This window comes from Rhagoletis zephyria, unplaced genomic scaffold, assembly GCF_001687245.7.
Source record: "Rhagoletis zephyria isolate East Lansing unplaced genomic scaffold, Rhagoletis_zephyria_1.1 Rzeph_scaffold_05255, whole genome shotgun sequence".
In the NCBI taxonomy this organism is placed as follows: Eukaryota; Metazoa; Arthropoda; class Insecta; order Diptera; family Tephritidae; genus Rhagoletis; species Rhagoletis zephyria.
The window spans coordinates 29,476-43,822 of NW_016162338.1; positions in this window are offsets into that span (position 1 = coordinate 29,476).

A 14,347-nucleotide genomic window follows, 5' to 3' on the forward strand; every position below is an offset into this window, starting at 1 on the left:
TAAAGCCTTAGTATAATGTATTGGTTAGGTTAGATTAGCTTGACCGATCCGTTAGATCTTACATAGGTCAATTGCTGGTTCCTGGTATAGTCAAATATATAAAGGCTTGGTCCTCAGAACCTAATCGTAATGCATTCTTATGCGGCATTTAGTTCTTTAGTCCACAAGGGTTCTATAACTCGGGGAGTCATAAAAATGGACCATGGCAAATGGGCCAAAGTGGGAAGGAATCACATGCACCACCTCTAAATACCCCAACCTCAAGAGAATGAGGGATGATGCAGCCTGGAGTAGGTATTCTACTCTTAGTATAGTTAAGTCACAATGTTTAGACGCGCGAGAAGGATTATGGACCCATCAGCACAGCATTGTTCTTCAGAAAACACTGAGCTTTACAGGCGCGCACATCAAACTTAGCGTAGAGGCAAACATGTTGTCTAAGACGAGGCATGCTTATACGAAAAGAAGTTCGGTCCTTGGAAATGGCAAAATTGGCAATCGGGTATAGCTAGAGGCTATAATGCCTCAAAACAAGCCATTTTAGATAGTGTAGACGTTCATCCGGCACTGTCGAACTGGAAAAGCAATATGCTGAGTCACCGAAGAGCCTCGGCGCAATGGAATATTAACCAAAGCAGGCACCAGCGGCACGCGTCAGAAGAGCATACAATCGACGGTGGCTGGAGCTCAGCAAATCTTATAAGCTGCAGCATTCAGTCATTAGGGCTATTCACTAAATTGATCCATGAACGTACGTTACGATTCTAGCCCAGCTCTTCTGCCTGACTGCTAGCTCACTTGCTAAATTTGGTGAATACCCATATTGATTTATATTGGCATAATACTACTATGGTTGCATGTGGTATAGCTCTTTTGTAATTGCGCATAATTGTGGTTGAAGTATTGTACTGCGCTTATTGTTGAGGGCTTCTGTAATCTACAGTTCTTGCTTACAATTTATTGAATAAATTAATGTTGATGTTGCTACTGACAGGGCTCTCATATGAGCAGTAGGCGAATATGTACATACATATGGGGCGTTCCGTGAAAAAAAAAAATTAACTTGTAATGTACTCATTCTACTCAATTTCAGTGTAGAAAAAAATTCATAACTCGAATTGTAGAGTGCATCCCGTAATACTATACTAAAATATTGCGCAATACTCAGAGCTACCATTGTGATTTTTTTTAATTTTTTTTGAGATGGCATATTTTCAAAAACTAACTTTTTGTATAAAAAAAATTTTTTAAAGAAAAAAAAAAATAAAAAAAACTATTTATTTTCATAGAGAATTTTGATGTGTGTATGTGATTTTTTTCAAATTTTTTTCTCGCCCCGTTCTCGAGATATTTGGAAAACTATTAAATCGATTTGTTTTTGTTTTTGTGCTGTAAAGTTTTTAAAAATGTATTAATCAAGCTCAAATTTCATATTTATTTATTATTTATGTTTATCCATCAATGCTAAAAATTTCAAACAAATCAAACACATGAAGTGTGAACCGCGTCCATTTTGGTATGGAACGCCCCATATATGTATCAGCACTTCTGACAACATCCCACCTGAGCTTCGAAAATACCACAAAGACGGCTTCTGTTGGCTGCTGTGTTATTAGCGTGACGCGGCGAATCAGTGAATTATCGGCATTCATGGCTTCAACTATTTTAATTGGTAATTAGAATTGAATCGGTTTCTATTTCGCGCGCCAAGTAGCAAAACATACAAAATAGGAAGGTCGTAAGGTTCTTTTTTTTTTGAAAAAAAAATGAAACACAAATTAAATTTGATATGGGATGAAAAAATAAAATAAAAATATTTAGCGTGTTGTCTGGTAGAGAAGAGTTCAAGGCTACTGATCTTACTAAATTTCAAGAAAATTAGTTAATACGGCAAGTACCACGAAGCTGCTAGCAAAATAGGCAACAGGAGTCGAATTTGAGCCAGTAAGTCAATTGAGCGCGCTACCAGCACATTCCACTGCCTTCTATGCATAACAAGGCAAGCCAATACTCGTGCATACAAGCACACTCACAGAAGTTGGCTACTACGCTGCCGCATGGCTGCATTTTTTTTCTTCGATTTTTTCTTCCATAATCACAAGTGACTTTGATTGATTAAGTAATCAACACCACTAATGGAGATTAATTCCAATCGCCTGATTTAGCTAAGCCCAACTTAGTAGTACTTATTTAATACAGATGAGCTGAGCGAATGTATTAGAAACAAAGGCTTAAGGTATATCGGCATAAGCGAGCAGAAGAAGACACATAAATAGGTATGTACTCGTATATACACACATGTGTATGTACATAAAAATATGAAGCGATACTTAGCCATTTGCAAGAAATCTTTCTTGGATTGCTAAGCATTTGTTGCGCTCTTCGCCTAATCAGGAGTTGTACGTAAGCGGAGTAGCTGCTGATTGAATTTTTATAGTTAACATTACATGTATAGTAGCCACATGGCAATTTGTGTGCTTTACGAACCACCTTAAGGCGCCTGCGAGTAAATAAGTATGCCCCACTTACTTTGTTTTTTTTTACTTAAATGAAGTGTTGGAAAAGGCATCAATTTGTAAAGTTGTGCGGTATACAAGTGGAGTCCGAAATAAATACACACGGCGTTTTGTATTTAACAGTTTTATTAATTTTAAATCCCCTCGCACTACATTTAACCATTTAACATTTCTAAATCACCTAGTGTAAGCTGTCACTAAATAAAATATTTGAAAAAATTCAGAAAATTTACTAAACAAATCCTATTAGTGTTATCCAATTATTTGCTCGTAAATTAACAAGTGAATGCGCTTTTATGCTGCCGCGCCTGCGCGTTATTGGTCACTGGTAAATGTGTATGCAGATATGCATAAAAGTATATGGGGATTTTTGCATGGACTACATGCATACAGATATGAAAATTCTTGTATTTTTCTGCTAAACTTTGTTTCGATTGCTCTTTGTTGTTGTTGCCTTTCCTTTTATGGACAACATTGTGCAAATGCTACAAATCACCGAATGGCGCTAATGAAGCCAAAAATAGGCGACACAGCGCATACATCAAAGTCAACATGGAAGTTTATTTGTATATTGAACGGCAGCAAAAATGTACAACCGCATGCACACACACATGTACATACATATATATAGAGTAAGCGTGGCGGATAAATCGGCTCTTAATAAATTAACAAAACATAACTATTGAATAATCAGAACAATCGTCAGCTTGGCGGTACAAAAATTTGCAGGAAAAAAAGAAAAGAAAATATATATTGCCACTGCAAATGTTGCCACAAAACTGCTTAGCACTGCTGACACAGTCGACGACGGACGGTCAATGCTCCACCGTTAAGGCGATAAACAAAGCAAATTGACTCACTTTAAATTGTATGTATGTATGCAAGTAGGTATGTATGTCTGTGTGTTTGTGGGGCAGCCGGTCAAAGTGCAACTCCATAAATGAATGATCGTCAGCGAATTTCGTAACAAAATATAGCGGGTTGATATATTTTTTTCAAAACAAAAGCAATAATTGTTTAGCGTACTCGAGAAGCGGGAAGAAAATAAGGTGTGTGTGTGACATTGTTTCAAATAACAAACAACAAAGTAAAATTAAACGTCAAACAAAATGAGCAAAGTTCAGATACCCATACATCAACAATTATTGCTTGCTGCTGCTGTTGTACGTTTGTGGGAGTGGGCCAATATGAGAAATGCCAAATAGCCGTGTCAACTAGCCATGACAACGAGCGCTTGACAGTTGTGCGACAATTGACGCCGTTGGCAAATGCAATGGCAAACATAAACAGATACACAAACATCGATACACAGATGTATACAAATTTTAAAAATGAAAGTTTATTATTATTGTCAATTTGGCATTATGTTTTTCGGCTGTCACATTGACATTTTGTTGCCGCAAGTCTATTTATATTAAAAAAAAAAAAAAAATCTGCGCTGCACTGTTATATTCGAATGACAAATATAAAAAAAACAAAAAAAAAACGAAACACTCAACTAACCGCACAATAAGTTGAAAACTGTTCATAAATGACATATTTAATTTCATAATCCAATTATGTGTAGTCAGGGAAAAAATGAATTACTTGACAATTGACAGTTGTTATAGCCGATTGTTGGGCTAGAGTTTGAGGATCGTTAGTAGAGTTAGCATAAACATAAATTACTAGCTAATTTGGTCACAAAAGCTGAGCTGTCAAATACAATTTGGAGCAGTATTGCAATTACTTCTGAGTAGAATTTTAATTTTCAGTAAATTTATATAATTTGGGTGTGGTCGCGGAGATTGAAAAGTATGTTTTTTTTTATGAAATTTCAGCTGCCTTCCTTTACAAAAGTTGCTAATCTCCAAAACTTTGTATGCAATTTTTTGTAGGAATCGACTTCACACAGAATTATATCTTCGAGAGTAGCAAGAAAATTTTGGCAACTGGCTTTCAACGCACCACAAGCTTTCGAAGGACAAAAGTCTTTCGTATGACAATTGTCAATTCTTTTGTGTCTTTCGAAAGACTAATTGATAGGTCTGCTAACGGGAGGATCTTAGCGTTATTCTGTTTGCCTTTAGGGATTAGTTTTCTAAAAATTAAAAGAAATTAAAAAAAATATATATGTATATATATATGTACATAAGTATGCATTAGTTTTCTTTTTTAAACATCAAAAACTAAAAATTAAAAGAAAATTTACAAAAATTAAAGAGTTAACAAATTAAGAAAAATAACATAAAACAATGTTTTTGTTTTTAAAATAATATAGTCTAAAAACTAAATGAAATTTATATAAAAAAAGAAAAAAAATTATTTAGAGAGACAAAAAATATAAATAAAGTTCCTAAAATTAAATTTAAAAAAAAATTATTACAAAGAAATAAAATACAAGTCTCTAAAAATTAACTTAGTTTAAAAGAAAATATTTTTCTTTTTAAAACAATAAAATCTAAAAATTTATAAAAATAAATAAGTAAAATACGCTTCTCCAAATTCAATGAAATTAAAAAAAAATATATGTATGTATACATGTATATGCATATATGTATGAATATATTGTTATTTTTAAAACAATGAAAACTAAAAATTAAAAGAAAATTCAATTAGAAAAGAAATAAATTTAATTAAAAAAAGAAAACCAATAAAATAAGTCCATAAAAATTAAATGAATCTAAAAAATACTAATATTTTTAATCAAATATAATCTAAAAATTTAAAATTATGTTAATAAGTAACTACGCTCCCCGAGGGCTAGAACCTCGTAATCTCGTATGGCCCAACAGTGTTTTACTCACTCGGTAATTTCGACTGTTGGAGCAGCGCGAGAAAAATGATATACATATGCTTTCTATCAAAATACATTTGTATGTAGCTTTTCACCATTCAAATTGGCAGGGAGTTTATTTTTAAGACTTTCGTGCCAGAATAAACAAAATTCTGCAAACTATCCAGCTCACTGTGTTTCAATTGTTTTACAAAATAAAGACGATTTTAATATCGTAAGCCGCCTCCTTCTCTTCCGCAGGGAGTATCAGTCATAGGAGCATGAATTTATATATTTCATATGCAGGTTTCCAGTGCGCTAAGTAGCCTAACTTTTGTAAATGCAGACTAAACTTCCATGCCCATGATATACCGAATATTAAACGGTTCGCTCAATCATCAATCTATCAATATGCATTCGCTTGATAGATTCCTAATCTTTAACTTCAAAGATACACACTAATGCCCGCCAAAGGCTATGTGCCGCTAAATCGCTAAGCAAACGCCAACAACAAGCCGGCAATTAAGATCGAATTCGAGGTCTCCATTAGCATGCCATGTAGACAGCAACCCTGGCTTGGCTGGCAGCGTAGTGCAGTAACGGCGAATATCTGTATGCAACTAACGTGCAGAAAATACGAACTCCAAAAAGGTGCTGCAAACAAAAGCGCCGCCCACTACTTTGCCGCCTAAACGCTCTTACTAAGCTAGTTGGCTGGCAGTACGAAATTGCGCCACTTTACCCTTCTGGGCATATAGAAAACTTAATCGCCACACAATTGTTTCGTTTTGTGATGTGATAATTGTGGCAGTTGAGGCGCTACGATTATCGCGTAGAAGAGAAAAAATTGAGTTGCCAAAAAAATGCGATGAAAGGAAATATATGGGAATAAAACAAAATAAAATGAGATAAGATAAAATATAAAAAGTAAATTAAATTAAACTAAGTCAAATCAAACCAAATAAAATGAAGAAAAATTTTAATAAAATTAAAATCAAAAAATTAAATCAAAAGAATATGAAACAAAATATATGTATTTACACATATGCATTTATTTATATATATAAATTTGTAATAAAACTGAAAAAAAATTTACAATATAAAACAATTAAAGAAATTGTAAAAAATAAAATAAAATAAAATTGAAAAATTAAGAAAAACGAAAAAAATTAAATATATGAAAAAATAAATAAAATAAAACCAAAAATAAATAAATATATTTATAAAAAAATACAAATAAAACTAAATAAAAATAAAGAAATATGAAAAAATAAAATAAACAATATTAAAAAGAAGAAAATAAAAGAAAAGTAAATTATCTATATTGAAAAAGGAATAAAGTAAAACAAAAGCCTTATATTAAAAATAATAAACAAAATGAAATGAAACAAAAATATATAAAATAAAAAATAAGATGCATTAAAAAATTAATAAAAAAGGATAATAAATTAAAAAAAGGAAATAAATTTGTTTATTTATTTAATTTTTCCATTTTTTTTAATTAAGTTAAATAGAATAAAAAATATCAAATAGCTTATAAATATTAAACAAAATAAAAATAAAAATTGTTGAATCAAATAAAATATAAAATTTAAAATATTGAAAAAATAAAAACCATAATAGTAGGCTGCAGCACAATCGCATTTATAAGCTTACGCTTTTGGGTGAGCGTACTTTTTCGGCAACAAAATTTGTGTGGCGTTTAATTTTTTTCAGCTTAGCTGTTACTGTTTTTTACTGTTATTGCTGCTTCCATTAACAGCGTCAACTAAATATGTATTTCTGCGACTTTAACCTGCTGTGCGCCTAGGTAGGTGTCAATAATTAAGCTTACAATTTTGTTGGCTGTTAGATGTGAACAACAAAAGCCACAATTATAGCAACAGCAACTGAAAAAGCCATTCTAACGGCAATGAAAACAAAAAGCCGTCAGCACAGTCATAGCTGTGAGCAGGCGCGGCAGCAGGTGGCATTAATTGCAAGTTGCAACGAAAATTTGTTGCCAATTTTTGGTTAGCTTTTTATTTTTTGCCAATTTTCCTTCAAATGTTTTGTACACAATTTTGTTGCCAGCAGCTTGCAACAAATTGGCGGCAAAAGTGTGGCATTACTAAGCAGATAAGCAAAAAAAAAAAACAAAAACACCAAGTCATTGCTGGGCGAGTGCATTGCAGCAGCTATGACGTGGCAGGAATTGCAGCAAAAACTAAAAAACCACCGCAGCTGCTGTCGCAACTCATTCTTCAATCGGATCAAATGTGCAATTTTTAGGCTACAGGTGAGGGACAAATGTTAGACGGCAAAAAACAACGAGCGCACACATGCAAATGCACATGCAAAAATGTAGCGCAACTAAACGACTGCAAGCTACAAAGGCAGCCATAAGAACAACAACCATTGCTGTTGGCAGCAGGCTGAAGCCCTGCCAGTGATGACGTCCAAGGTTTTTGAGGCTTACTATTTGTAAAAATAAAAACATGCTGCCTGCTGCAAAAACGCTTTGGTAACAGCGCAACTAATTAGTAGGTTTGTTGCTTAAGTCTTTTGTTTCCTTTTTTTTTTTTGGTTCTACTAGCTTAAGCACCAAGAAGTTCATACTTCGATTTGCATATGTATATATGTATGCATGTGCATTTGCATACAATCAAATAGGCTTAGCTAATGAGTAAGTCACTGCGTTGCCGCTCAGAAATTAATATGTGTCACAATGTATTTAAAGTGAAATATATATGTATTGCTGTTCTGTTCTTGTCAACTTGAGTGTTGCAATTGCGTCCAAAATTTGTGTGATCTTAATTTTGCCACGCGTGCTTATAAGTAATTTAGCTGAATGACACTCGACGACGAATTACTTTTTAAGTAGAGTATTGGTTGCATTGGCGTAGGTTGCATTGAAAAGTATCTGACGTTAATTTCTGCTACTAAAAAGGCGTCTATTTAAGAATTTTCAATGCATGAATATAAAATCTGTATACCTCGACTGTTGTTTCGCATAAATTATTGCAATCGACAGCATCTATTTAAGGAATTTTTTTTCTCAAATTGAAGTCGTAAGCAATTAAGGCCAGTGAAAAAGATATGCCTGAAAACTGTGAGTTTAAAATGGGTTCAAAAAAATTAACCACGAAATTCGAAAAATTGTACCACTTACATTAACATTATCCTAAATGATTTTTGTGCCAAATGATCCCTTGACGACCACCGTAGCCGAGGAGTTAGGGGTGCGCACTACCACTAGCTAGGACCCGGGCTGGATTCTTGGTCCAACAGACATCGCCCTCGGCATTTTATAGAAACCCTCTAAGTATATTTTTGCCATGAAAAAGCACTTAAATTGTAGGCCCCTCTATATGTGTGAAAAGTATTGAATAGGGTTGCCACTTGTTTTGAAAATTTTAACTTATTTAAACTATGGGAAATATTAAAATATGGGTGTCAAATGAAAGAGCGTTAAGAAATGTTTGGTTCCAATATTTAGATTATTTCAAAGATGTTCGAATAGGGTTACCACCTGTTGAAATAGTTAAATTGAGGTATGTACTTTAATAAGTTAAATGAATTAATAAAATCAGTGTATCAATCGAAATAGGTTTGAAAAGGCTTGCTTTCAAAACTATATGTAGCAGAGCTGCCACCAGTTTAAAAAGTCCGATTCAGTTACGATTCAGACGAAAGAAAGTTTAAGTTTGAAAATACTTTTGAAGAGGGTTACCACCTTTTAAATACCAAAATGTATGTATACTAGGAGAGGTAAAAAGTTGTTGTCTTAAAAAAAATAATAATTTACTAATTATAAGGGCGCAATTTGAATAGGTTTCATGAAAAACAATTTTTGGAATTTTTGAAAATTTCTCCTAATGTGCGCAATTTACAGACCAATAATTTGGTGTTCTAACGCTAAATAGGTTCATTAGTTTACCACTGAGTAAAAATAAAAATCGTTTTCTTTTATTTCCATGTTTTTGTAAATCTCTTTTACCACTTAAATTCCCACAACTTACCTAAACAAAGGGCTGACAAATCAAATTTAATTAATCTGAAACTAAATTTAAGGCCAATTAGTCTCTTGTAAATTTCGGGAAGTTGCACATCAACAGCAATAAATACTTACATAAATAAGTATACTGGCATGCAATTGGCAGGGGAAACCACAGAAATTTCGTTGATAAAATAAAAAGCCAAGCCCAACTGAATCATTCGATTGCCTACGACTATGTTTGTAAGCAGTGAAGCATACGAAAAATTTTTAAATAAAAAGTCAGTCAATAGCTCATTTAATAAGAAGGCAAATTCTTTTATTTGTTTTATTTAAATTTTCGTTTGTCTTCAAAGCCGCCCTATTAATTAAATCCCACCACATTTACACTTGATTGATTACGCCACTCGAAAAAAATGTATCTCTTTTTGCTAACTATTTCTACATACTTACTTATGCAATAAATAAGCGAAGAAAGGGCTGGTCCCAAAATACTTACATGGAAAAACATGAAGTTGCACAAAACACAAAATCCCACGCTGCTGGACATGTCAACACAAATTGCAAGATTTACTCGAAGTGCAGGAAGAAAATGAAATGTTTTATAACATTTTCATGAAATAAATCGAAATGATTTGCACAGCAGCTAAAGTGACGAAAAGTTAGTTGAAAAAAAAGAACAATAGTCCAACATTTCCAGTAAAAACGACGGACGGCCGCTAGCGTATGTTGCAAGAAATTTTGAAACCAAAAAAAAAAAAAAATACTTCCAAAAATGTGTTTACAAAGTTGTCGGCATATGATAGCAAAACTATTACTCGGCACCTTAAATGCAAATTTGGTGTGTTTTTTTTTATGGATTAACAGAATTGTGTTTTTGTTTAATTTTTTGTCTTTTTATCATTTTATATTTTTAATTTGTTTTTTTTTTTCTAAATCCTAGTAACTCCCAAAAAGTGTTAGCCACAATTTAGCTGCGTTCATTGTTTTTTGTTTTTTAACTCAAAGTGGGAGTTTTTCTATTCCTTTTTTGTTGTTGTTTTTCTTTTAGATTTTTTATTCCCCCTTGTGGCTTGCTGCTGCATGCGTTGTGCAAGAAATCGTGCCACAAAGGTCTTCTGTCGGTGTCATTTACAATCAGTTAAATAACGGCCTCCCTCTCTACCCCTTTTCGGGGTTTGTTGTGGCGTAGAGAAATATAAATAAAAGTTGTACGTGTGTGTGTGTGTGTGTTTGTTTAAATTTATGCCACAAATCTGAATTGGCACTAACGCCAAAATCTTGCACCTTCGTTGGTTGTGCAAATGACTGGTGTGGTCACAGCTGATCTATGTTTTGTTGCTTACCACCCAAAATTACTGACACATACATAGATGTTTAAGTACATACATATACGTATATGCACTCCTTTAGGATTCTAGTGCTTATAATTTTGTTGTTTCTAGTTTTATGAGCCCTTTGGTCCCATTTGAGTTGCAGCACTAAATATTAAAAAAAAATTATTTAGCTGGCAAGTCGAGTTCTCATTTATAACAACTGGAACTAAAAATTCATACTTTCCTACATACGTTCAGGAATATTCTATTGCATTGAAACGGCAAAATTCTTTGAAATGCATACAGAAATTAAAAATTCGGTGATGCATATTGGACGATAGTGCAGTTGAAGAGAAATTCACTAGTGCCGAACTATGCACATACGAATGTACAAATGTATGACAAAGCAGTCAGAGCCGTGCACTTTGCTTTTATCCTCAACTGATGAATTGATATGTATCTGGATAGCCTTGCATCTTCCAGGAAATTAAGTTGAGGCTGAAATCTTTCTAAATATCGCATAGGCTGCAACCCAGTCCATTACACCGAATTACCTTACAAGCAAACAAAAAATAGTTTAATTTTAGGAAAAAAATTTGTAATAGCAAACGTTCAGCAAAAAAAAAATTCGAAATTGCCTTGCAAAACTACTTTAGACTCAGGGTGTACGGCGATTTTTTTTCTGGTTCGGTCTAATGTCCCTAGATGCTATCGCCTTAGTCGAAATTCATTCTCGAACAGGGGTCGAATTTTTAGGTAACCAAATGTTGCATTCTTAGATACTTATCACGCTTGTTGCGGATTTAAAAAAAGAAAAAAAATCGAGATTTTCGGCAATAATAGAGATTTTATGGGTACTCTTCGTTTTTTGTGGGGACTTTTGATAGCTTTTAGGATTTTTGTAACTTTGCTGAAAATTTTAGAATTTCTCAAGACATTCTGGGTCTATACGGATTATTTTCCGGATTAACGGGACTTTCTGTGACTTGTCGTATATATCTTGCGTTTAACCTCTTCTATTCAAGAATAAAATATATTTTGTAGTCTAAAGACCATATAACAATATACAGATACAGTAAAGCCCTTTCTCTTCTCAAAAATTATGAAAATTGGATTTAAACACTGTTCTCTGTAAGTAAACATATATATATATACCTTTTCTATGCAGAAAGTATAGGAATTGTAGGGTGAAAACTCCATGCAGCATAATCCTGAAGCGTCCAGCATTCCACATTCCATTTCCTAAAGGGAGAGCTATTTTCTAAAAGGTTTTTGATTCGATTAGAAAAGCCTTAAAGTTCCTAAATATCTCCAGTACTCCCGTGAACGCATAATGTCTATTTCTCTGATCTGTGAGGCCTTTCTCTGATATCTTTGCCATAGGCAACTTAGAGGTCTTATCGAAGCTACAACTTAACAACAGATGTAAGTAATACGACAAAGCGCTCCCAGTAACAATAAAAAGTGAAATTCACAAATGGCCAGCAATTAAAGCAATTAGCATTGGCTGTAGGAAAAGCGAAATGAACGCATAAATCAAGCTTAAACAGCTCGAAGGAAGAACAGGATAAAAAGCAAAATGCTACAAATACACATACATATCTATGCTTAGTGCATATGTAAATATTTACAAATGTTATATATGTCAACTTCACAGAAGCAAATCAGATCAAAGCAACGAAAAGAGAAAGGAGGCAATAAAAAAAATATATATAGCCCGAAGACCATGGTCTGGTGACATAAGAAGTTTGTCAGCATGTCGAAGTGAACGATTTTAAGCAACCGTTTCGTTAAACGACGAACAAATGAAGCATGTTAACAGAGATGTTAAGGAGTGGCAGCAGCAGGGTAGCAGCAGCAACTCCTACAAATTGCCTGAAAAAGTGAATGTGCAGCAGCAATCGGTAGTGATAGATGTAACACCAGTAGCAACACCAGCAGCTACTTGCAACGTTGTTGGTGGGTAACATCAGTGATTGTGGCATGAGTACATATTTATGTTTGTGTATGTATGTAGATTTCATGCACGACAAATATGATGGCATAACATAAATACATGCATACATATAGAAAAGGATACGTACGATAATCAAATATGTACTATTTACATTAGGGTGGCCCTCCAAAAAGTTGGGTTTCCTATGTATTTTTCGTACACAGGAATAAATGTACATGTGCACACCTGCGTACTTACGCATTTTTTACATTTGTGTTTCCGTATATACTTACAAGCTAAATTTCATAAATGTGCACTTAAGAAATACAACAAAAATAATTAAATACTACAGTACGGAAATACTTACTACTTAAGTAATTAAACACCTAAAGGCTAAATACTTGAACTACTTGGGCACTTCAGTATTCAAATAATTCAATATTTAAGCATACAAATACTTAAATACTTTGATACTTAATTACATAAGCACTCAAATATTTTGATACATGAATACTTAAGCACTTAAATACCTAATTTCCCAAATACATAAGAACTTCAATACTAAGTTTCTTAAATACTTATATATACTTTAATACTTTAATATTCAAACACTTAAACACTTAAATATTTAAACACACAAATATTTAAAAACTTTGATACTTAATTTCCTAAACACTCAAATATTTATATACTTAAATCCTTAAAATACTTACGCACTAAAATATTAATTTCCTTAATACTTAACAATTAGTTTCTTAAATACTTAAAATACTTTAGTACCTAAATATTTAAATATTCAAATATTTTAGTACTTAAATATTCAAATATTCAAATACCTAAGTACTTAAATATACAACTAATCTTTCAATTTTAATTTAGGATGTAAATCTTACTGAAACTTAAATGATCAAATACTTAGTGACTTAAGTAATTAGTTTCTTGACTACTTAAGCACTTAAATATATAACCACTTAAATGCTTACGTGCTTACATACTAATAGTATAGTTACGTGCTTATGTATATATTAGAGTGATTGACTCGGTTTTTCCAAACCGGTTTCTACCGGTTTTTTAGGAAATTTATAGGCGGTTTTTTTGAATTCCAATTCGTGCTCTACTATTTTATGGTAGAAGTACACTCGGAGGTTTGTCTGCCAAGGCGCGACAGGTATTCGAAAAAACTTTTGTTAATGTTGCTGGGACAAGAAATTGAAGCAGCGATCTCCCGAGTGGTAGTAGGTACCTCTAAGCATTCGGCATACCAAGATAAGTCGTTTCACTGTATAAAAACTATGTAAAATAAAAGCGCTTTATCCGGTATTTTCTTTATTTCAAAATCGGCAATCGGTTTTTCTTCAATTTGCAATTTTTTTAATAACTCGAAAACCGGTTTTGGAAAAAGGTCGAATAAGCGAACACCCTAGTGGAAATACATGTAGTATATTAATATTAATTCGTCTACATACATATATAGATACTGTCATACTATCCACAGCACTTGATTTTGCAAATAACAAGCCAGTGAGCAATAAAATAAACTGCAATTGCCGAAACCCTCAGGCATGATTCGCAGGAGCAGCATTGTGTAAGACAAGTGGCAATAAAAATGCTTGCAAAACCAAAAATTCAAAAATAAGAGGCTGCACCGAGTGATCTTCGCCTTTCCGGAGGCGCAACACAAATTGCTCGTAATTACTACGAAATGTTGCAAATTTAGTGTGATAAAGTGAAAGCGTGTTGAAATGTGGCACGCTAGTGTTACCACAAGAGGCAAAGAAGGCGACGCGCGGTAGAGAGAGAGTAGGGGATATGAGGAAGCTGCGACAGGCGATGCGACAGCTGGTGGAT